At 37.6% G+C, this 23,406-nt stretch overlaps 1 protein-coding gene across 1 annotated transcript in view; it reads right to left on the bottom strand.

Annotated features, from left to right (window-relative positions):
- LPIN2 (lipin 2) overlaps positions 1 to 22,574 on the bottom strand; it is a 79,244-nt gene extending 56,670 nt beyond the window's left edge. Inside the window, exon 1 of the mRNA XM_016156971.2 lies at positions 22,458 to 22,574. The gene's annotated coding sequence lies outside the window, so the exon portion shown is untranslated. The remainder of the gene's footprint in view (positions 1 to 22,457) is intronic.
- Between the last annotated feature and the right edge of the window lie 832 nt (positions 22,575 to 23,406).

Raw genomic sequence — 23,406 nt, 5'->3', positions numbered from 1 at the left:
CCTGACTAAAAAGAACAAAGTCAGAGGTATCACACTCCCTGACTTCAAAACTATACTACAAAGTGACCATAATTAAAAGAAGATAGTATTGGCAGAAAAACAGACACACAGACCAATGGAAAAGAACTAAGAACCCCAAAATAAACCCACATATACATGGGCAAATAATTTTTGACAAAGAAGCCAAAAATATACAATGGAGAAAAGAAAGCCTCTTCAAGGAATACTGGAAAGCCAGGTGTGAAAGAATGAAACTAGACTGCTATTCGTCGCCATACACAAAAATTAACTCTAAACGAATCGAAGACCTAAATATTACACCTGAAACAATAAAATTCATATAAGAAAACATAGGTACTAAACTTAAGGACCTTGATCTTAGAAAGTGTTTTATGAATTAGACCTCGAAAACAAGGGAAGTAAAAGCAAAAATAAATGAATGAGACTATATCAGACTAAAAAGCTCCAACACAGCAAAGAAAATCAAAGAGGCAATCAATCAAATGGGAGAAGATATTTGCAAACAACATATCCAATAAGGGGCTAATATCCAAAATATACAAGGAACTCATGCAACTTGTATAACAAAAAAAAAGATCAAATTAAAAAATGGGCAGAGATCTTAACAGACATTTTTCCCAAGACAAATGGCCAATAGATATATGAAAAGATTCTCAACTTCATTAGCTATTAGGGAAATGCAAATCAAACCCACAATGAGATACTGCCTCACACCTGTTAGAATGGCTACTATCAAAAAGACAAGTAATAACAAGTGTCGGAGAGGTTGTGAGGGAAAAGGAACCCTCATACACTGCTGGTGGGAATGTAAATTAGTATAGCCACTATGAAAAACAATATGGAGGTTCCTCAAGATATTAAGAGAATTACCATATGACCCAGCAATCCTTCTTCTGGGTATCAAAACAAAAATTTGAAAACATTTATCCAAAAAGAAATATGCACCTTGATGTTCACTGCAGTATTATTCACAGTGGCCAAGACATGAAACAAACTAAAGTGTCCTTGAATAAATGACTGGATAAAGAAGTGGTACATATCTACAAGGGAATATTACTCAGCCATAAAAAAAGATGAAATACAGCCACTTGCAGTAACAGCATGAGAATATCATAAGTCAGATGAAAAAAGTCAAGAACCATTTGATGTTACATTGGAATATAAAACTGAAAGCAAAAACAAAGACAAACAAACATTAACTTAGACACAGACAACAGTTTAGTGGTTACCAGAGAGAAAGGGAAAGAGAGAAAAGGGTACAAAGAGGGTCAAATATGTAGTGACTCAAGGAGATCTGACTTTGGGTGGTGAGCACACAATGCAATATACAGATGATGTATTATAGACTTGTACACTTGAAACCTATATAATTTTTGTTAACCAATGTCACCCCGATAAATCGAAAAGGGGGGGGAGGAGAAGCTGAATGCCTTTTTCCAAGATTTTAATCTCTCTGAAGAAAGTCTAGCTTAGGGAAACAAAGCTAAAATGCTATTCAGGAGTAAGAATCTGTTCAGATTCCATAGTTGATGATGATGCTAGGAAAATACCTTCTTTTTTTCCTACTAATAATCCCTTAAGTATATAAAACTAGGTATAAGACATTTTTTAAAAAGATGTAAAGATTTAAAACTTCTTAACCTGAAATTCACTTATTTGAAGCCAGGCTAAATTGGTTCAACAGAAATACCTTTATGCCACAAATTATATTCTGATTTTACCACAAAACATGAAAATAAACCTCCCCCCCCAGTGGTCATACTGTAGAATAGCAACATATTTCTACTGAACTACCAATGAAGAGGTAAGAAAACTATTTTCGATTAGTAAAAAATCATGATAAAAATTTATTTTAAAGCCTCAGTCACAAAAAATTCACAATCTCCACCATAATTATTCTATATTGAAGGAATTAATCAAGTGCCTTTCTGCATTTTTTAGGCCTACCCACGTATTACAGAGACTTACACACCAAAGGACTAAAGCCCACCTGAAACAGAGTTCCTTGAGCCAGATGGCTCTCGTATTTCCTACAAAGTTTTTCTTCTCATATCTTACAATTCACTGGTTACCTACGCAAACAATTCGAAAGTGACTCAAAGAGAAAACCAAGAGAAAATTCCTCTTGAAACCACTCTAAGGATTTTCCAACATTTGTAGTTAAACTGCTTATTGGATAACGGCTATCTACTTTATTCAAGTCCTAGTGTTTCATTATATCCTCAAACAATCCCAAAACTCTAAAAAGGATAGCTACTGACTATTTCGTTTGAGCTGTGAACAATAAAATGCCAACAGGTCTTTCTAGAAACAGAAGGGGAAAAAAGGGTCTTCTGAGGTCAGAAGGCCCAGCTTAAAGTGACTCTCCCAAAAGTAATCTTCTTGAAGACTTATATTTTACCTTTAAAATCAACACATTTTGCATTCTGTTCTGATATGTCTATTTCTTAACATAAAAAACGACTAACTGGTTAAAGTTCAAGGGTTAATGTATGATGCTTACTATGTGACCTAGAATATCCTCAGTGTACATATCCAGGTTTAAGGAGTTTAGGACTAAACAACCTCTGCAGTCTAAATCTCCTGACACTAATATTCTAGGTCAAACTTTACGCAATATTTTGAGACCAGAGAGACAATATCAACAGCTGTCTGGCTGTAGCAATCAAGTCTACCTGCTTGAACATTAAGAGAATAAAGCTAAATAGCCCAATCAAGGACCAGAAGAGTCATGGCTTGATTTATCACAAATTCTGGACAATATTTCCAACAAAATAAAGCCAAAACAAGTGAGAAAATCTCTGCCCTGCTCAGAAACCCCATGGCGGCTGCCTCACTGTGTGTGTATGTCCGTGTCTTGTTAATGGCCACTGTTTCTTTTCTGTTTCAATGTCTGTCTTTTTCTTCTCGCATTTCCCCAACTAAATACCAGTTTGCAATGGTCATGTCCCCCATGCTAACACTCAGGCGTGACCCTAAGTATATACTTAACAATTTTATGTACTAGGGTTTTGTCATCCCATTTTTGCATATCAGAACACTGACCGAGGCCAAGTGAGGGTACTCTGGAAACAATGTTGGGTTTCTCCACTCCAGGTCAGAAAGTAAGATGGCTTAAAACAGACAAAGAAAACCACAACAAAAAACAAATGAAATGAGCAATAGTTCATGATATCATTAACAAATTCTAAAGAAAAATAAGCAAAAATTATCACAAATTATGAGATCGACATCATGTAGGGACTCAAGTCAGTCCTACTCATACTTTCTTTGACTCTTCAGAGGTTCTGCACATTTCTAACTAAAAATTTTTTGGACTTGGAGAACTGGTGATTGTTGTTTTAATTATTCTGTTGCTGTGATTTCACCTCTTTCAAACGATTACAATTAAAAAATATATATATTTGCAATTAGCTGATACTCTCCCTCTTTGCCCTCTTCTTCCATATAAATGAACTGTGACCATAATGTTGACTACATACTTAGAAACCAGGAATTCAGCAATAATCTCTTGGATATGCAGTTTCTTGGGGAGAATGTAAAAATTCTATCATACATAAAATTCATACAATAACACATGAGGATCTAAAGAGATTAGTGTATAAAAACATAAACAACGGACATCTCATATACATAACTATCATCAAGAGTGAGAACCTGCTCATGTCTTACAGCTGCTACATGGCGAAGCCTGGCTATAAATCAAGTTCTGTCAGACTCCAGAGCCTTTGCTTTTAACCATACCACTGATGTTTAATTTACAATTTGTCTGCAATCATATTAGCAGGCTTAAAGAAAATGCCGCCTAAGCGGTTGGGACCATCATTTTAATAAAGAATCACCATGAGTGCTAAGAGTCAGCTAGACAGGACTGAATGGGTGAGAGAATAAATTACTGATTTGTAGTCTTAAATGGACCAAAAGAACCTAGCAACTCTGCAATGCTTCTGTGGTCAACTTGTTCTCCTAATTATTTCCTTTTCGAACCTTCTGTTTCTCAGTCTGACTATATCCACATCGCCCTTCCCTCCCCATTAGAATTTGCAGCATTTCACATTCATCTATGCAGGTTCATGTGTGTTCTTCGGGAAATGAACAGGAAAAATGGATAAAAGAGTAACTTAAGAAATTTACTTTTTCAATACTTAGAAAATTCTAATGTTATATCTAAGTCTGTTACCAGATTTTATTTAACTGGTATAATTTAAACACAAATAATTAGAATTCTTAAATTATTGTCTTTCAGAAACTGAGTCTGCCTACTTCATCTAAAAAGTTCCCCTAAGATGTATAAAGAAAAGAGAAAAATAGTAGCACTGGTACCCAGACTTATACATGACAACAGTTATATTACACACATGCAGATGAACACAATTCCAAGATAGCAGTAGTAGTTGCATTCTCCACTGAGGGTAAACGCTTAAGTCAGCTTTGTTACTCTTAGAGGTTAAATGGTGGCAATTTCTAAAATTTAATCTTGCAATGTCAGGGCACAATATAGGATCTGGGAAAGCAATGAGGCATCTGAAAGGAACATTAGAAGAAAGGTTCCCCTCTTCTAAGGACATAGCACCAATGAAATCAGAACGAGTGTGACATTTGATTACAATTTATTTTTCTTCCAGAGTCAATATACTTTATAAGGCTCTCTGAGGAACAGGATATTTAATTTGTGTGAAAATTATTAGCCTTTCCAAAAAAATTAATTTTACTCAAGTATTTAATATGTACTTTAATCATAAAACTTCTGGATCTGAAAATAAGCAGAGGTAATATAAATGTTCATGAGAAACTGTATAGTAAACCAGTATTTATACTGAAACCATTTAAGAAAACACAATACTGGCAGCCTACTATTATTTATCTAGTATTTAACTGAGTCATACTCTGGGGCTAGTCCTTTGTATACTATTACCTCTGATCTACACAACTTCCATGAAAGACATATTTGCTTTATCCTTGTTTTTAATAGATGAAGAAATACTCACAAAGATTATTTGATACATACAAAGGTTATCAGCTAGTTTTAAAAGTGACAAAGCCAGTTTCAAACCTCAAGCTGTCTCCCATAGTACCTTCTAGGACTTATTTCTTAAGATGGAACTCAGATTTAATGTGATAGGTATTTTTAAAATCTCAAATACAATAAATCTAAAAGAATAAAATATCCAGGAATACATTTAACCAAGGTAAAAAATGCATATTTAAAATTATAAAACATTGCTGGAAAAAACTGAAAATTACCTAAGTAAACAGACATTTCGTGTTCATGAATACAAAGACGTAATACTGTCAAGATGTCAATACTACCAAAACGATCTATGGATTCAACGCTATCCCTATCAAATCCCAATACTTTTTTTTTGCAGAACTACAAAGCCAATTCTTGTACTGATATGGAATTGAGAAGAGCCAAAACAATCTTGAAAAAGAACAGTTTCTGATTTCAAAACTTAGTACACAACTACAGTAATCAAAATAATGTGATACTAGCATAAAAATAGACATGCAGACCAATGGAATAGAACTGAGAACCCAGAAATAAACCCAAACATCTATGGCCAACAGATTTTTGACAAGGGTGCCAAGTTCATTCAATGGAGAAAAAATATGTCTTCAATATACAGTGCTAAGACAACTGGATTTTCACATACGAAGGTATGAAGCTGGAGCCCTACCTCACGTCTCATAGAAAAATTAACTGAAAATGGATCAAGGACCTAAATATAGAGCTAAAACCATAAAACTCTTAGAAAAAACAGTAGGAAATATGCATGACTTTTGGTGTGGCAAATGATTTTTAGATATAAAGCCAAAAGCATGAATAACAAAAAGTAGATAAATTAGATTCCCTCGAAATTTTAAATTTTAATCTATTTTTTTGTATCAAAGGACATTATCAAGAAAGTGAAAAGAAAATATCTCCAAATCATATATCTAATAAGAATTTAATATCCAGGATATAAAAATAACTTCTACAACTCAACAATGAAAAGACAAACCACCCAACTACAAATGGGCAAAAGCTTCAATAATTGGCTCTTCAAAGAAGATATACGAATGGCCAATAAGTACATGAAAAGATGCTCAACATCAATCATTAGAAAAATGCAAATCAGAGGAAAGGGAGGAGGGGGTAGATAAGGGTCAAAGGGGTCAAATATTTGGTGGCAGAAAGAAATTTAACTTTGGGTGAACACACAATGCAATATATAAATATGATGTATTATTGAATTGTACACTGGAAACCTATCTGATTAACCAATGTCACCCCAATAATTTTTTTTAAAATAAAAATGCAAATCAAAACAACAGTAAGATACTACTTCACATCCACTAGGATGGCTATAAAAAAAGAAACAGAAAGTAAGTGTGTTTAGGATGTAGAAATAATGAACCTTTGTGCAACTGAAACCTGGTGGGAATGTATAATGGAACTGCCACTATGGAAGATAATTTGGCAGTTCCTCACAAAGCTAAAAATAGAATTACTCTATGATTCGGTAATATCACTCCAGACATATATCCAAAATAACTGAGAACAAGGATTCAAACAGATACTTATAAACCAATGTTCATAGCAGCATTATTCACAATAGCTCAAAGGCAGAATCCATCTTAGCTCCTGAATATACCCTCTTTACAGAAAGTGTACACACGAGCGGTATGCATGTATATCCACAGAACCACGATCTAATTTTGTGGTTTGAGGATCTGATGGAAGGAACCCTTCTATGGCTGGTATGTGGACCCTAAGTGAAGAACACTCCTGATTCTAATCCAAACTGCTATTTGAAAGATGAGAACATGCAGGTACTACAAATTAAATTACTTCCCTGCTAAAGAAGATAAACATGTTCAATCTAGCCTTACATCATGTAATAATCACCCTTAAAATAAAACAGTATAGAATGAGCATAAATGTCATTCATTCATTCAGAAAGAATGCTGTTATGAAAATATTTATTTAACAAACATTTTCCCAGTATCTACTATATGCCAGGTGCCAGTACTGTCTTTAGCCCTGGGCAAGAGGGGCCTCTGCCCTGGCTCCTGCACTTTATAAGGCCCTGCAATATCATAAACCCAAAATAAAAAGACAGCATTTGTTTTTCTTCTTCTTTTCAGACCACTAGGAAAGTTTTTTGAAAATAAGTTAGCTGAGAAAACAGAAAGGAAGCACAACTCAAACTGCCCCTAGACCTGCACCTCGTACTTCCCCAGCAGATCTGTGCTAGTGCTCAGGCTCTCATAGGATGGGACAGCACTGGGAAAGGGCCCATTGGTGGGAATGTTAGCCAGGCTGTGGGGATGACTGGAATCATAGTTTTAATAGTTTAGACCAAGGTTTCTCAGCCTTGGCATAGCGATATCGAGGTCAGATCATTCTTCCTGGGGTGTGGAGGAGTATAGCATCCCTGGCCTCCCACCACTAGATGCCAGTAGCACTTCTCCCAGTTCTAACAATCAAAAAATGTCTCCAGTCATTCTGAGTGTCCCTTGGGGGCAAAATTTCCTCTCTTTAAGGACCACTAGTTTAGACACTATGTGGCCATATATTTATACCCCTGTTCTGGCTGGGCCCTCATGAATGTCAGGGATAAGCCAATGAGGCACGGAGCTTGGTTTTTAATCTAGACAAATTAAATTTTAAATTGCAGCTCTACCACTTACTAAGAGTATCCCCAGCACTTAAGCTGTCTGAGTTTCAATTTGATCTGAGCTTCATATGACCACTGCACAGAGCCTGGGTCACAGTACCTACTAGGGAGGACTGCTTCCAGGTTTCAATGAGACAGCACCTGGAAACTACTAGCTGCTTAATAAATATTAGTTCTCTTCCTTCATTAAAAAAAAAAAGTATTGAATAGCTGCAAGGCCTATGCCACATAGATGCCCCAACACCTATGGTATGCTAGGATCCATGCCATGAAGGAGTTCACTACTTAGGGACACAGGTAAGTAATCGAATGACTTACAATCTAATTCCCACTTCAATCAATAGCTCTTTTTAATCTGTTTCAGCTTCCCAAATCATTTCCCCATTCCCTAAACCCCATCCAGCTGAGGTCCACCCTTCAGCTTATTTGTTCAAATAGTATGAGTCTAATTCACATTCCAGCTCCAAACAGCCAAAATAAGACTAACATGCGTCAGAAGAAACCTAGGGGAGTATGAAATGGTCTTAAGGTAAAAACTACTGGATCCACCTACTCTGAGACCTACACCCTACACCAGGTCCAAATCAGACCAGCCTCCCCAAGACGCATAAGTAAGGCATCTTTCCCAATGTATTCCTTTCTTCCATGTTTTGCTGTAAAATTGTTAAGTCATATCAACACTACTAAACTCTAACATGAATGCTGTCTTTTAAATTAATCACCCCTGAAGGATACAATCAATAAATCCTATTGATATGCCACTGTTCAGCATGTCATTAATATTCTTTTTTTCCTGAAATGACTATCTTTAAAGTTAGATGCTACACAGGATCAAAACTAATATTATGACTATATGGTCGCAACTCTTAAACAGTACAAAAGTAGATATGATTCATCTTTCTTACACCCATGATCCACTAGATGTTGCTCTGAATGACTTCCGGCTATTTCCAAAAACCTACTCTACATTGAAGGGTAAAGATCTTCCACCACTGAGTATAAAATGATATATTTTGAGCCCCTGAAACCAATTTTAAAAGTAAGTGGTATTTTAAAATGTTTTTGAGAATGACTGCATCACTGAAATGCACATCATCCCTAACGAGGGCAATATACATTTGATTGCATAAGCCTTTTGTCATACTCCTTCACGGGTACACTTTTTTTAAATGATAAAGATTTATTCAAGGGTCTTAGAGGATGCAAACTGGAAACATAGCTAGGCAAAAACCCAGAAGTGTTCCAACAAAGAAAGAAAGGTTAAGAGTTTTTTACTAAAAGTACTCTCTTAAGAATTATCAGTCCTATATTCATAGCCCTAGGTCAGGATGACAGGTGCCAGGTGGTCCAGAAGATGGGGGCCAGGAGGTCTGGTCATGTCTGGTGGTCTGGATGATGGATGTCAGGAGGTCTGAATATGTAATCAGAGAGTTATCTGGAAGTTTGGTGTATGTCCAGAGGTATATCCAGGCATTAACATAAGACTAGAAAGTTAAAAAATTTAAGTTTCTAGGCTAGTTAGAATAAGAGTAAGTCTTTACTCATGCCTCAAGCTTCATAATGTTAAATAATTTTAGCAGTTTGGTTAAAGTGACTCCATTTTATATATTTCCTGTCTTCACTTTTCCCTCAATATCATGGCTATTGTACAAAGTAACACCATTCGGCACAGTGGTTTTCTATTTAACACTATGAATACATTTTGCAATTAAAAAAAAAAAATACTACAGCTAAAGTGAAAAGGAAACAATGAAATCTCTAGCACTCTATGTCTTTCACTTTTACCCCTCTTTCTTATAATCTTTCCTCATAGAAATTACTTTGGTGGAATGTAGTTTTATGAAGAGTTCAGCAAAATATTTTTCAATTGAATTTACTGGGGTAACATTGGTTAATAAGTTTCAGGTGTACAAGATTATAATTCAATACCTGTATTTCTGTATATTTGACCCCTTTAACCCATTTTGCTCTCCCCTAATCCCCTTTCCCTGGTAACCACTATTCTATTTATCTATGAGTCTGTTTGTTTTGTTTGTTACTTTTGGTTTTATAATCCACATGAGTGAAAGCAGACAGTTTCTGTCCTTTTCCTTCTGACTTATTTCACTTAGCATAATACTCTCAAGATCCACCCATGTTGTCACAAATGTTAATATTTCATGTTTTTATGGCTAGGTAGTATACTGCAGTTACATTTTTTAATAGGAGTACCAACAGTTTCCTTATTATCCACTTGTAATGTAGCACAAAACTGAAGAACTTGGGGTAATTAGATTTCATGGGTAAACTTTAGATTTATTAATAACATGTTGTACCTGTTATTTAAATAGCAATATTTTTCATCATCAATGATCATCTACCGCCCCACCTCAATAAGCACTGTGGGGCTACAGAGAAGAACTATCTGCTCATAACCCAGGACAGAATGTATGTATGTATGTATCGAACATCATATATATATCCCAGAACAACAGAACCACGTCCCATTCCTAGTTCCCCATCATCACACACAGAATCATTTGGTTTCACAGAGACCTTGCTACAGATACCAAGTTCTCTAAATCTGCTAGGGACTCCAAAGATGATTATAAACTTTCGCATAAGAGGTACCAGATTCAACACTTCATGAATATGTATTCTTCATTTTTGGAGATTTGTATTTTTCTAAACCTAACTGGAATTCAAAGAAATATTAGTGAGGTCAAAGCAATAGAAATCACCTTCAGGATGTCATCAGAATGCCAAGCCATTGTGCTTATAACCCTTCAGTGTGCCAGGATAAAATCAAGACAGAGCCATGATACTAGTTTGACTCTGACAAACAATATGACTAAGCTTATATTTTGCATCAATCATCTTATGGCTCCTGTATATGAAGAGGAGGATCATCCCTGATTATTAGCAACACACTAATTCAAAAGAAAAGGAAATGAAAAAAATAAGTATCAATCAACCAGCTTACTTAACTGATGTAATAAAAGTGACTAGAATTTCTCAGTTCCCATAACACAGTTTTTTCAAATGCCTCCAATCTCTCTTGCATTTAACTCTCAGGAATTCAGCCCCACAGTTTCCCAGAGGGAAGTCTTCTACATCAGGAAGCACAAATTCACTTCTCCACCTTTCTCTTTTGAACTGCCTGGGTTGACCTGTCTCAATTAAATATAACATGGCGACCGAGAGGCCAAGAAGCAGGGATATGAATTCCTGTACAGCCATGCAGAGATCCTGCTCACAACCCCAGGCAACCCTGGGAGAAACTGCGGAGACAGGTGAGTCTTCTGTACCAATGCCAATTAAAATACAGCTTGGATCTCATGTCCTGCTTTATTCTGCACAGTGCCTACTGGGACCCCAGTAGAATTTTAAAAAATATTAGGAGAGAGACCTCCCTTTCCTGGCTCTAGGAGGACATTTGGGTGGATGAAAGGAGAAGCTGTAGAGATAGCAGCCAAGTGCACCGCTACTGTCGGCGCCACCCATCATCACTCTGGTTTGAGCTGTGTCCTAGTTATGTGTACCTCTGCAAAACAAATGTCAGGTAAGGCTGCACTTGTGTGTTATTGCAAGCCAACTTGCAAAATGAGCTCTTCAACAGGAGAGAAGGACTTCCAAGAACAAAAGCAGGTCAGTGAAGCAACATTTGGAATGGGGGAAAAGAAAGCCTGTTTCACTCACTGATCTTTTTAAAAGCAGCATCCACCCACTTTGATGTGCCAAGCACTATTTTGATTCTGTCCTAGGTTCAAGCAGTGAACTTGCTTGACGAGGTTCCTGCTCTCATAGCACTTAGATTTAACGGAGGGAGAAATAACAAATAAAAAATAAAATTCTAGGCTTTTATGAAGGAAATTAAAGAAAGTGGTGCTGTTAGAAACTAAGGTAAAGAAGGGCAGGAGGGGGCTACTTTCGGTAAAGGGCTTAGGGAGCCAAAAACAAACTGAATGATGGAATTTTAAAAAACAAACTCCAAAAAGGCTCACATCTGAAAAAGAAATAGGATATAATTAACATGGAAGATAACAGCACTAGAACCTGGCTATTGTGTTCACAAAACTATGCTGTGATATACTTAGGATTTACTTTCTCATAAAATACTGCTGCTATTCTTTCTTTAGTCATTTTGCCAATCTTCAAATTACTTAAGAAACAAAACGAGAGTGGAAAATGAGGTGACTCAGATACTAAGTTAAACATTCAGGAAACCAGTAGAAACTTCCTCAGTCACACGAGTCTGAACAAAAATCTTCAGTCATAATCTAAAAATTACTTTCTGAGGGTTGCTTTCTGATCTTCATTTAAGATAAATGTCACTAAAAGCATCTTAAAAAATATTATTATGACTAGACATTCTGCTGAACACACTAGATGTCACATACTCCACCTTTATTCCCTCTTAAAACTCACTATTATGAATTAAACTGTGTCCCCCAAAATGGTGAAGTTCTAACCCTCAATAGCTCAAGATGTGACCTAATTTGGAAACAGAATCTTTATAGAGGTAATCAGTTAAAATGAAGTCATTAGGGTGGGCCCTAAACCAATATAACTGACTTCCTTACAAAAAGGGGAAATGTGGATGAAGAGACAGACACATATACACTGGAAGAATGCCATGTGAAGATGAAGGCAGAGATCAAGGTGCTGCATCTACAAGCCAAGAAATACTGAAGATTGCCAGCTAACAGTCAGAAGCTAGGAGAGAAGAATGAACAGATTGTCGCTCACAGTCCTCAGAAGGAACTAACCCTCTGGCATCTTGATCTTCAGACTTCCAGCCTCCATAACTGTGACAATAAATTTCTGTTGTTTAAGCCACTCAATCTGTGGTACTTTGTTATAGCAGCTTTAACAAACTGATACACTCACCAACATAACAGTAAAGAAATATACAAGGGGTAACTCACAAGTACAAACAGAATGGTTAGAAGAAATGAAAGAGATTATTATTGAAGGATGAAAAATAGATGAAGAAAAAAAAAGACCAGAAAGTAAGGAAGTGCTCAAAACAAAAGCCCACATTAGTGGAGGTATGTCAAAAAAACATGACAACTATAAGAAAATTTCCCAGAGTCAAAGTCATGATTTCTCAAATTGAAAGTTCCCATCAAGTGCCTAGCACAAAGGATGGAGCGGTACCTACACTGGCTGTGGGTTCCACCATAGGCAGTCAGGAAAGAAGAATGCCAAAAGACAATGTTAAAGGTTACCAGGTTTTTCTAAGGGCAAAGGATAAGAAATATCCATGATGGCAGGGCCATGCAAAGCAAAATGCACATTATGCTTTCAATCATCCCTGTAAAGGCCACACCTCACCAGGTCTGAGAAGCACCCACTCAGTACATTCTATTTTTATGACCTTCTGAACTACAGAGATTGGTGACATAACTGCCTGCTAACCAGGTGCAAGTGTACAAAACAAAGCCAGGACTATGGGTTCACCAGGAAGCCAGATGAGGAAGGCACTTCCCAGGTGTTCCAGTCACTCCCTGACCGTGAATAGTCCAAGGAAAGAGGCTGCAAATCATAAATGAAGGCAGTTTATCAAGAGATGAGAAAGTAAGAAGAGACTTTAAAAAGAGATGTAGTAAAAGGTACTAAAACAACAACAACAACTTGGGAGAAGAGGAAATGAAGAAGGAAAAGAAAGAGAGAAATTTAAAAGCTTGGGACTTCTCAAAAAAAAAAAAAAAAAGAAGCAATTTCTCAAAAGAAACAATTCGAAATTCTAAAGGAAAACTATTTCTATTCTAGTATTCTACAGCCAGCCTAACAATTAAGTATGAGGCTAGAAAAAAATTCCATACATGTAAGATCTCAGAGAAATGACCTTCCGTGAGTCCTTTCTCAAAAAGCTAAAGGAGAATATGCCTATAAAATGAGAAAGCATGCAGAGAGAGGAATATCTAGGGAAGAGGACCCAATACAGGGGAGAAATTAACAGATTCAAGCGAAGTGTTGACTGCACTGAGGAATTTTGTAGTAGTCAGAAATTGGGGGCTTGATTTTGTGACTGGTACTGAGAAATGAGAACCAACAAAAGTCAAGTCCAGAGAAAACAAAAATTTGAACCGGTGAAGAAATTAAATTACTGCATATGCTTGTTTTGAACAATATTCAGTCATGAAAATAAATACTGAATATTGAAGACATAAAAAATTATGATAGTTATGTTGGGAGGACAGAAGGAAATCTGTGTACAGAGGGTTATATAAGAGATGAATCCTCATTTTGTATAGTAGGAAATCCATAGACAATGTCTAAAATCGAAAAACCATAGATGATTGGCTAAAGAAGCTGTGGTACATATATACAATGAAATATTATTTGGCCATAAGAAGAGATGAAATACTGCCATTTGCAACAACATGGATGGACCTTGAAATAATCATACTAAGCAAAATAAGCGAGAAAAAATTGAAAATCACATGATATCACTTATAGGTGGAGTATAAACCTAAAAGCAACAAATGAACAGGACAAACAGAGACTCATGGACCCAGACAATGGACTACTGGTTACCAGAGGGGAGGGGGAGGGAGAAGTAGAAAAAAAATAAAGTAAAAACTTCAAAAAAAAATTTAAAAAAATGAGATCAAAAAACCAAGCTATAGTACTATAAGCATATGGACATGGAATTACATCCCACAAGAAACCGGTAAGAGAGGTGAAAGCATTTGCTTCTAATAAGCAGTAATCAGCAGTGAGGAAGAGACTGGTGTTTTTCACTACATATCTCAAAGTATTATCTGAATTTTTGAAATATATAAAAAAACTTAAAAATTTAAAGATGAATTGAACTATCATGAGATGCAGTGTTATGAAAAAGAACTGTATTTACAGAATCCAAACTACTAGAGAAAAGAAAAAATAAACACGTAAATATGAGCACTGTGGGTTTTGTTTTGTTTTGCTTTAAATTAGAAAAAGCTCTTTTCCAACTCTCAGCATCAGCATCTGTGGTCCATTTGCACTTTAGGTATATCTCATTAACAAGACATAACAAATGAAATTTAAATATTACCAAAGTTCCTATTAAGTTATCTAGTCCACTTACTTGGGGTAAGAAAATGTCCTAACACAAAAGCCCTTTTCTAGTCTATGGCAAGGATACCAGCAAAAGATTTAGTCAGCATTTAAAACGATGACATTCAGAAGATTAAAAAATCAGCCACCGTCACAATACAGGTATATTCGTTTTTTAACTAGTGGAGACTAAAATTTCATGTAATCTAGGAAATTTTTTATAAAATCAATTACTAGAGTTTATAGAAAACTGTTAATTACTTAATGACTTTATGAACAAGTTGGCAACAGGATTTTTTTCCTTCCAGTTAAACGTTCATCTACATTATATACACTATAGAGAAGACAGCTCTGCTTTCTAGATACAAAGATATGGCTCCAACAAAAGGCCTAGACAACAAAATTCTCAGATGAACTTTGATGGCAAAATTCACAAGGCTTATATTTATTAGACTTGTATACAATATCACTAACTCATAAAAGTGTGTTTTCTATTTTGAATCTATAAAAATAAAAATTCTGGGTCAAGATAGAAAATTTAAGCAAGCACATGAAGCAATCATATTTTTGAGACATAAACATCTTTCAATTAATCATACTCTCATGCTAAAAATATAAGCACAGAAGCTTTCTCCAAGATATTTTCTGTGACTCGCTTTCAATCACTATTGCTAGTACTCCCTTCTCAATCCCTCCCTACCACAGTTTTATAAAAGTCTGCTTTATATAGAAGTAGACTTATTTCCTTTACAGTACTATAAGCTACTTCAGGGCAGGAGAGATGTTCTATTCACTTTTTTCTACTTTGCCCCCGAGCCCTTCCATACTGTCTGTCATCTGGTCTGGTCAGAGCTCCTAGCCTGTCACCCTGCCTCTGGATCTCTAGAGAGCTTGTGGCTCTGGTTTAATGTACACCCTTATCTAATCCTCAGAATTGACCCATCAGTAGGTATTGTTATCGCCACATTATAAATGACACAACTGAGTAAAAGTGTATGCATGAATTTGGGAATTCCTAAAGGTCTATAAATGTATTTGTTTAATGAGAGGTTATTCTGTATTAAAGAATTGATAAAAAGCAAATTATTCTTTTTCTTCAATTATAGTAAGTAAAACACCATTAAAACTCTAATAAAGAGCCTATTATCTACACATGTAGTTACTGAGTCAAATGATACAGTGAAGGAAACACCAAAAACCAAATCAGTTCAAAAACTCAAGCTCAGATGCTAAACAATATTAGAGGTTTCAGCTTGCTACCCACAGTGTGATGGGCCAAGGGCTCCTGAATGGAATAAGAAGCCAGAAGCTCTGTTCATGTTGTAACTCAGTGCTCCTACTTACAGTCTGGTCTCATGTAACCAGTGATTGTGGAGTACAGTTCTCAAATCAGAAATAGTCAAAAATACCAGGGAAAATTCTGGAAGAAGGTATCATGTTGGATTATGACACGTCATGTCTCAAAAAGTCCAACTGAGTCCATTCCTCTTTCCTAACACTAAACAGAAGAACTGCTTTCCTCTCAGGCTGAGCCTGACAGCAATATTTAGCTAGAATTCAGGGACCAAGTTTTAAATACTTGGTCCCAAACAAGCAGTGATGTGCTTACACTGTGGAAGGCAGGCAATGGAACCTTGGGTTCACTCTTTCCACAGCAGGCACCAAGTAGGCATGGTGGGACCAAATCACCTCCACTGTTTACTTGGCTGTTATTTCTCTCTCTGGCACAGCTGGATTTGCATACATAAATGATTCATAGAAATCCAAGGACCCTATATAGCAGGTGTTATTCTATTAGCAGTTTATAGATGCTGAACTTAAGAATTCTCTAGTTCTAGCTAATAAGTCAAAACAAAATCCTAAAATTGATTTAAGCATGTCTAATAGATGCATAAGAATTCTTATAATTCCTGGGCAGTGTGCTGGCACAGGAGCAGAGGCACTAGAATGAGGCCACTGCCACAATACTGTTGTGTGCCTTTGGCAAATCTCTTTCAGCTTCAGTGTCTTCACCTGGAAAATAAGGATATTATCTCTACCTTGCAGAATTGTTGTAACTTTTGAGATAATTTATGTAAAACACAATGCTTTACCCAAAGGTGTTCAATCATGTAACTATAATGACAATCTTTTGCAAACATTAAAAACTTCCTAGAAACATTTAGTGTTCCTACAAAGTATCAGCATCATTTTACAGACTAAAAGTCTCTGTGGATAAAGTAAATAAAGGTTATGTCTATCATGTCAAATTGATACCTATAATTCATCCAAAAAAACATTAAGAGAGCTTAAAGAAATATATGTGGACAGATGCTTTAGTATATTTTACAAAGAAAAAAATAATTATACTTTGCATCCTAAAGTAAACAGAAAAGTATATTCCTTGGTTCTTCAGTAAACCCAAACATTCCTTGACTTTTGGTAGTTCAGAAGAAAGGCATCACTTTACCAGGATCACAAATTTACAAACTCAACTTTTGGGGAAAATACCATACCACATTCGAAGAGCATCAATTCAGTTTTTAATTCATGTTAACTATCTGAAGGTTTTGCTGTCTCATAGTTGATAATACAAAATCATATCAAATTATCACATATCTTTATACCGAACAGATTATTCCAAAACACCTTTTAAAGTATTCTGGACACTTCTCTTAAAATGAGTTAAATGTCAAGTCTATTCCACAGCTGGACACATCTATCTTGCTAGGAGCAATAACAGTCACTTCATAATGCATTAAATAAATTAGAACCATCCTGGTCATTGTATAACTCCTTTGTTTATTCAGAGTTATAACAAGGCTTTTAAGTAGATTTCAATTCCAGATTAACCAATGAACTTTTTGTTTATAATTATGATACTTTCTGTTAAGAAAGCATCTTACTATAGATTTAAAAATAGATGTTTAAATTAATTATCCTTCCTATTATATTTCAGAAATAGGTAAATGCAGAAATTCAATCAGTCATTAAAGAAGTTATTTGATATCAAATCTGTATCTTTTTTCTTGCAGTAAAATCACTAGTTCCAACTTTAGTGTTTCTGAAAGATGTTTTCCTTATCCTCAGCTTCTCCGCTTCATCTAATAACTACTTAGTTATAGCCACCAAAACCGAAAATAAATTTAAACCTACATCCTGGTACTCCTCTCTTTGAAATATTAGTCTTTAATAATCATGTTTCTTAATATTTTCAACTCTATGTTCCTTTACACTCTCTATAATGTTACTTAAAATTTCAACTAAATTAACAAGTAATCAAAAAATTAAAAATCAATACAGTGGAAGAAAGCATACTAGACCCGTCAAAGTTTCCAATGCACTGCACAATAGGCCTCACAGCTGCTCCTGCTTATTGTGTAGCTCCCTCTGCACATCAACCTATTAAGATTCACCCATTCCTCTTTTCCTCCTTTGTAGTTACTTTAAAATCAACAGATTCTCTGTCCCCACAATACTCAAAGGTGCCCACGTTTAAACACTCCTTCCTCCTCTCCTCAAATTCTACTTTTTCTACTAGAATCTAGCAAACCTTTAAAGCTAGCTTCTTACTATTTCCATTCAACATTCTCCATCTCTCCCATACTCCTCCTCTTAGTTCAATGTTTACAGAAAGCAAAGGAGGAAAAGTGGCATTGATGTAAGCCACGGGAGCGCCGAAAGTTAAGGAGAAAATAGTTATTTATTCTAACACCGATTAACAGTGAGAAAAAAGTCAGATGACTTTAGAGCGGGCATAAAATTACAACATCAACACATGTAAAGAGGCGTGCCTCCTATAGCTGTAGTTAATCAAGGAAAATAAGAATGAAGAAAATGATTAAATGTTTGAGGCAGGTGGAAATGGTAGGGAGAAACTGAATTGAGAGAACGGAGGTGAGAAATTTAGATTTGCTAAAACAGGTGAGAATACATCACTGTAGATTCTTAAACAAAAAAGATTAAAAAGATGCTAGAAATTGAAAACAACTTAGCATTTATAAATCACTTTATATTTTATTTATACTCTGCCTGGTTGAAAAAATAATTTAAGGTAGTTCAGACAAATATACATACTACTAAACAATAAAATTAAGACAAGGGAATTAGAACAAAAAGTGAATAAGAAATGAAATAAAGACAATAGAATCAGTTACTGTTTATAAAATTAACTAGAGAAGTCTTTCTAAACTGTTCAAATATGCCCAGTAAGTCAGATAAAGGCAATCCACCAGCTGCCCAAACGTCACAAGGTATATTCTTATGAATCAATGTTTCTCTTCCAAAGCTGTAGAAGAGCCTAATGTGGATGATTCATGTTAAAAATATATGACAATAAAGTTCTAAATTCAAAGATTACAAAAATAGGTACCACATTCTAACTGGATTTTTATAAGATCACTTTCTAGGAGCTCCACCTCCCACTTTTCTAATACATTTATGCAGCCTTCTCAATTATATAGTCGACCTAAATAATGTGAAAATAATTTTTAAAGATCCCACTTCTAACAATCATATAGGACCTTGCCTCTCAGCCACACTCTTTGTGCAGAGGTGAAATGAAGGTAGAAAAAGGAGCTAATGCTGACTGTTTCACTATGCTTTACAAGTTTAATGATTTCTGGCTCCTTTCTTCCTCATTTCTTAGTAACAATTTTAACAACACTCTAAATTGACAAATAGGATCATTGAAATTTAGCACTAAAAGGCTTTAGAGGAAAAAAAAAATCTAAATTGTAGTCAAGTGAATCAAATGAGAAAAAAATATACACTTTATCATCATTCTAATCCTAAAAGTCACATTAAGGGCTTTATAAACATCGCAGCACAATTTATCTCCTAATGGATTCTTTTTGTTGTTCTCTCTTGATAGACTTGAAAACTTAGAGTGGAATCATCCAGTTGCAGGATTTCAGATCAAGGGCAGACCTGTCATTGGTCAGGAACAGCTGCCAGAGGTGAGGACTGCAGAACTGGAGTGGCCCCACTACACACAAGTTGCCACTGACTCTGGAAGATACCTAACTACTTCATCCGGACCCCAGGAGCGTGCAATTTTCCCTCACAAGTTCGTCTTGAAGAGTACAGTGCTGTAAAGTTTAGTGTTTATAATAGTGTGTTACTAAAATAATCAAGCAGAAGGCAAGGGAGGTGGATTCTAAAAAGCACAGCTAATTGCTAGCAAAGACACCAAGACAACTTATCCAAATGCCTTCTTACCAAGATATAGCCATTAAGCTTACTGCTACAGCCTGCAATAAATATCTTCAAAGTTTTAATAAGATCATTTATATAGTTCTGCCAACTAGAGGCTCCACCTACCAACTTGTGAGTTATTTCATCATGAAGAAAGCAAATGGTAGGTCAGAAGCCTCCCAGACTCAGCCAGAAGTACACCAATTTACTTATTAATGATGGGAATAAAACAGATAAAAACAGGCTTTCAAAAAAGGTCCCAAACCACTGCCCAGTGATTCAGGGCAAGTTAATATGTGCACATGTACATACACAGAGTGACAGCTGCTGGGGTCAGAGCAAAAATGAAAGGATTTAAAGATGGTCAGACTTAAGTTAGATTTAAATAAAAACTTCTTGATTTAGGTTGCTAAGCACCTAAGAGAGGTAGCTAAAACTACCTCCTAACAAGACAAAGCTTCAGGCTAAGTGTTGCTGTGCGGCTATATATGAGGAAATTTGCATACAAAGAAGCATACCCAGAGGAAATAGCTATTGATGAAGAACCAAGCTATATTGAAACTGAATATTAATATTTAAACTAAACATTGCAAAATGTTCATTGTAATAATCATCAGCTTAATTTAACATTTCACTACGACTAATGCTTGGCACCGCCACGATTATTCATCCAAAGTTCACAATTCAGTAAAGTTGAGTGAACTCATTCAGGAAGTGCCACCAGCTCTCAGGTCACTGGTAAGGACAACCCATCTGCTGCTTTCTACCTTTATTCAAAAAACCAAGGCTCTGCTAAAAGCCCCCTCAGCATTTGATACCAGGCAGCAAAGTCAGGCCTTCAACGACTGACTCCTGGTGTAGTGGAGAACACAGTCCAATCAGTAAAGCAAAAATTACAATACAGGGTGATGAGTACCTTTATTGCTACAAGAAACCTTAGTAGTGAAGGACAAAGCCCCAGCTGACTCTGCTATTTGCTTAAGAGTGGCTTTACTATAGAGTTCAGCGGTTTTTTCACACTCCCATTTCCAGTTCCTCTTAATTGTAAAGCTTCTCTGTTGGTTCTGAACAGTGCCATCAAATACTAAAACAGAACCTATCATCTTTTGTAGCATTCTATGGCCATCTCTATCAACATTTGGACACGGAGTTACTTCAGTCTGATATACCACAACAAACTGCACATTTACTTAAAAGAAGCCATATATATTGCCCAATGGCTCTTTCACAGGTTGCTTTAGACTGCTTTTCACACTAGAGCCAGATATGGCCTAAAGATGACTCCCTTAGGGAAAAGTGAGAATGCTACACTAAAGGACCAGCCAAGGGAGGGCTAAGTCACAGGAATCCTCCCCAAGAACCATGCTGTGGGCTCTGCCGATCTCCATCTCAGCATCACCTGCGACTTTTTATTCTTAAGGTCCTAAGAACAACCCATATCAGACTATCAATTTAGAAACCATTATGGGTCACTAAATAATTTGTAAGTATTTCAAAATATATTTCAAAACTGACTGTATTGTCAAAGCATTATGAACGAGTGAGGCCAAGTTTTAAGAAATGGTAACATCGAGCATCTCTCTCTACTGGGCAAGGAGCTTCAACACGGGCTGGCTTGACATCAAGGTAAGAGACTCTATCAATTAAAAAAAAAGTATGAAAAATAATCCTCAAATATGCATTTAAAATTATTTAGCGATTGTTAAATAATCCTTTAGAGCATTTCCAAATAGCCAAGAGTTCCAGCACTTTCTGTAAGGAAGTATGATCTTTTCCATCCTCTTCTTCATTAGCATGCCTTCAAAATGTCACCTCAAATTTTCAGTGAGAGAAGTAGCAGTCTAAACTTATTCAGTCGAGTGGAGAAAACAGTGACCCGCCGGGGTTAAAAATTTCGAGAGAAGCCCTCAGTGTAAACTGTATTTCATCAAGTTCAATACACATTAAGACACTCCGAGAAGAGGGGGTTTGAGAAGAGAAAAACAACTCATACCCAGATCCGGTCTACAACCTGGAGCCGGAGACGCGGGGCGAACAAACGGCCCCAGAGCAATAACAGCAACTCCCCAGCCCCGGCCTCACCGCTGATCACGTGCCACAGCCGCCCCCTCCCCCAGGGCCGGAGGCGGGATGAAGACCGGCCTCCCGCTGCACTTTCCTCGCCGCGACCAGACTTGGCCAAGCCTCACTTCGGCCTCAGCTTGAGCCTCCACGCCAGAAACCTGAGCGGTGGGGTGTCTAAAGTGACCTTTGCCTCGGGAAGCGGCGGAGGCATCCGAATTTTGCAGCCTTCCTGTCCTCCCATCGTGTTCACCAGCCAGCCCCCGGCTCGCCCCTCAGCCCAGACCGCGAGCCCGTCCCGCCACGGCGCCGCATCTACGTGTCGGCCAAGGCGCGAGCAGGAGCCGCTCGGCCCGTGCTGCCCCGGAGGGTCCCGGCCTCCAGCAGGGCAGTCCCGTGCCATGCTGGAGCCCCCACGTCACCCCCGAGCGCTGACACGACGCCGCCGCGGAGGCCGACCCGCGGTGGAGGGCGGTGCGAAAGCGCGAGGACGCCGTCCCGGCGCCCGCTTACCTGCAGCGGCTCGGCTCCTGGCCGGCGCCCGCGGACAGCCGAAGGGAGACGGCGGCTGGACCGCGACAGCGAGGACCAGCGGGACAGGACGGGCTGACGGGAAGCTGAGGGGGCGGGGCTGCCCGGGAACGCACGGATCTCCGGCACCCGCCGCCGCCGCTACTTTGGGAGCCGCCTGGGCCGCAGCCGAGCCAGGCGGCCCGCATGAATGGGACGCGGCGGCAGCAGCGGCCGAGAAGCGGGCGGGCGGCACGCAGGCCCCGCCCCTATCACGTGACGGCCGCGCTACACCGCCCCCTCCCGGCTTCCCTCCTGGGTCCGCAGCAAGCTAGAGCGGCGACTCCGCGGTCTACCTCCTCCGATGACTGGCCAGGGCCGTGACCTCTATCGTGCTCCCACGAACCTGGGCGTTACTTTTCTAAAAATAAAGTTTCTTCTGGTCTCCGTGGCAACCCTGCGGCGTGTCACGTGGAACTTCGTGCCCAGTTGCTAAAAAAGAATATTAACGTGCAAAAAATGTATGTGGCATGAATGTTTTATCATCTAATTTGATCACCAGTAGCTCCTTTGGTTTCTTTCTCCTTCCTCCTAACCCCGCCCCCCCATTATATTACATCCCCTTTTAAATATATACTTTTTAAAGAAATGGATTGCTATCGCTATATATTATTGTTGCACACAGGTTTTTATCTTTTTCCAGCCTAGTCTGTTATGAACAGAAGAGCATGTATTACAAATGCAGTTTAATTTCTCGATATGCATCTTGTGGATAATAATTTATACAGCTTTGAGGATATTGAAAAGTGGGCATTTATATAAAGCTCCTGTATGATGAGCCCAGCCACAGCACAATTTCTTCCCACAGATAAAGCATGGTGTGACTGGACTGTGCTAGGACCAGGCAACCAGCTCCCCTTCGCTGGTTCTGCAGAAGGAACCCAGCAACCAC

Source organism: Rousettus aegyptiacus, unplaced genomic scaffold, assembly GCF_014176215.1.
Source record: "Rousettus aegyptiacus isolate mRouAeg1 unplaced genomic scaffold, mRouAeg1.p scaffold_m13_p_12, whole genome shotgun sequence".
NCBI lineage: Eukaryota > Metazoa > Chordata > Mammalia > Chiroptera > Pteropodidae > Rousettus > Rousettus aegyptiacus.
Note: the sequence above shows the minus strand (reverse complement) of the source record. Positions and strands in the feature narration are given on the sequence as shown.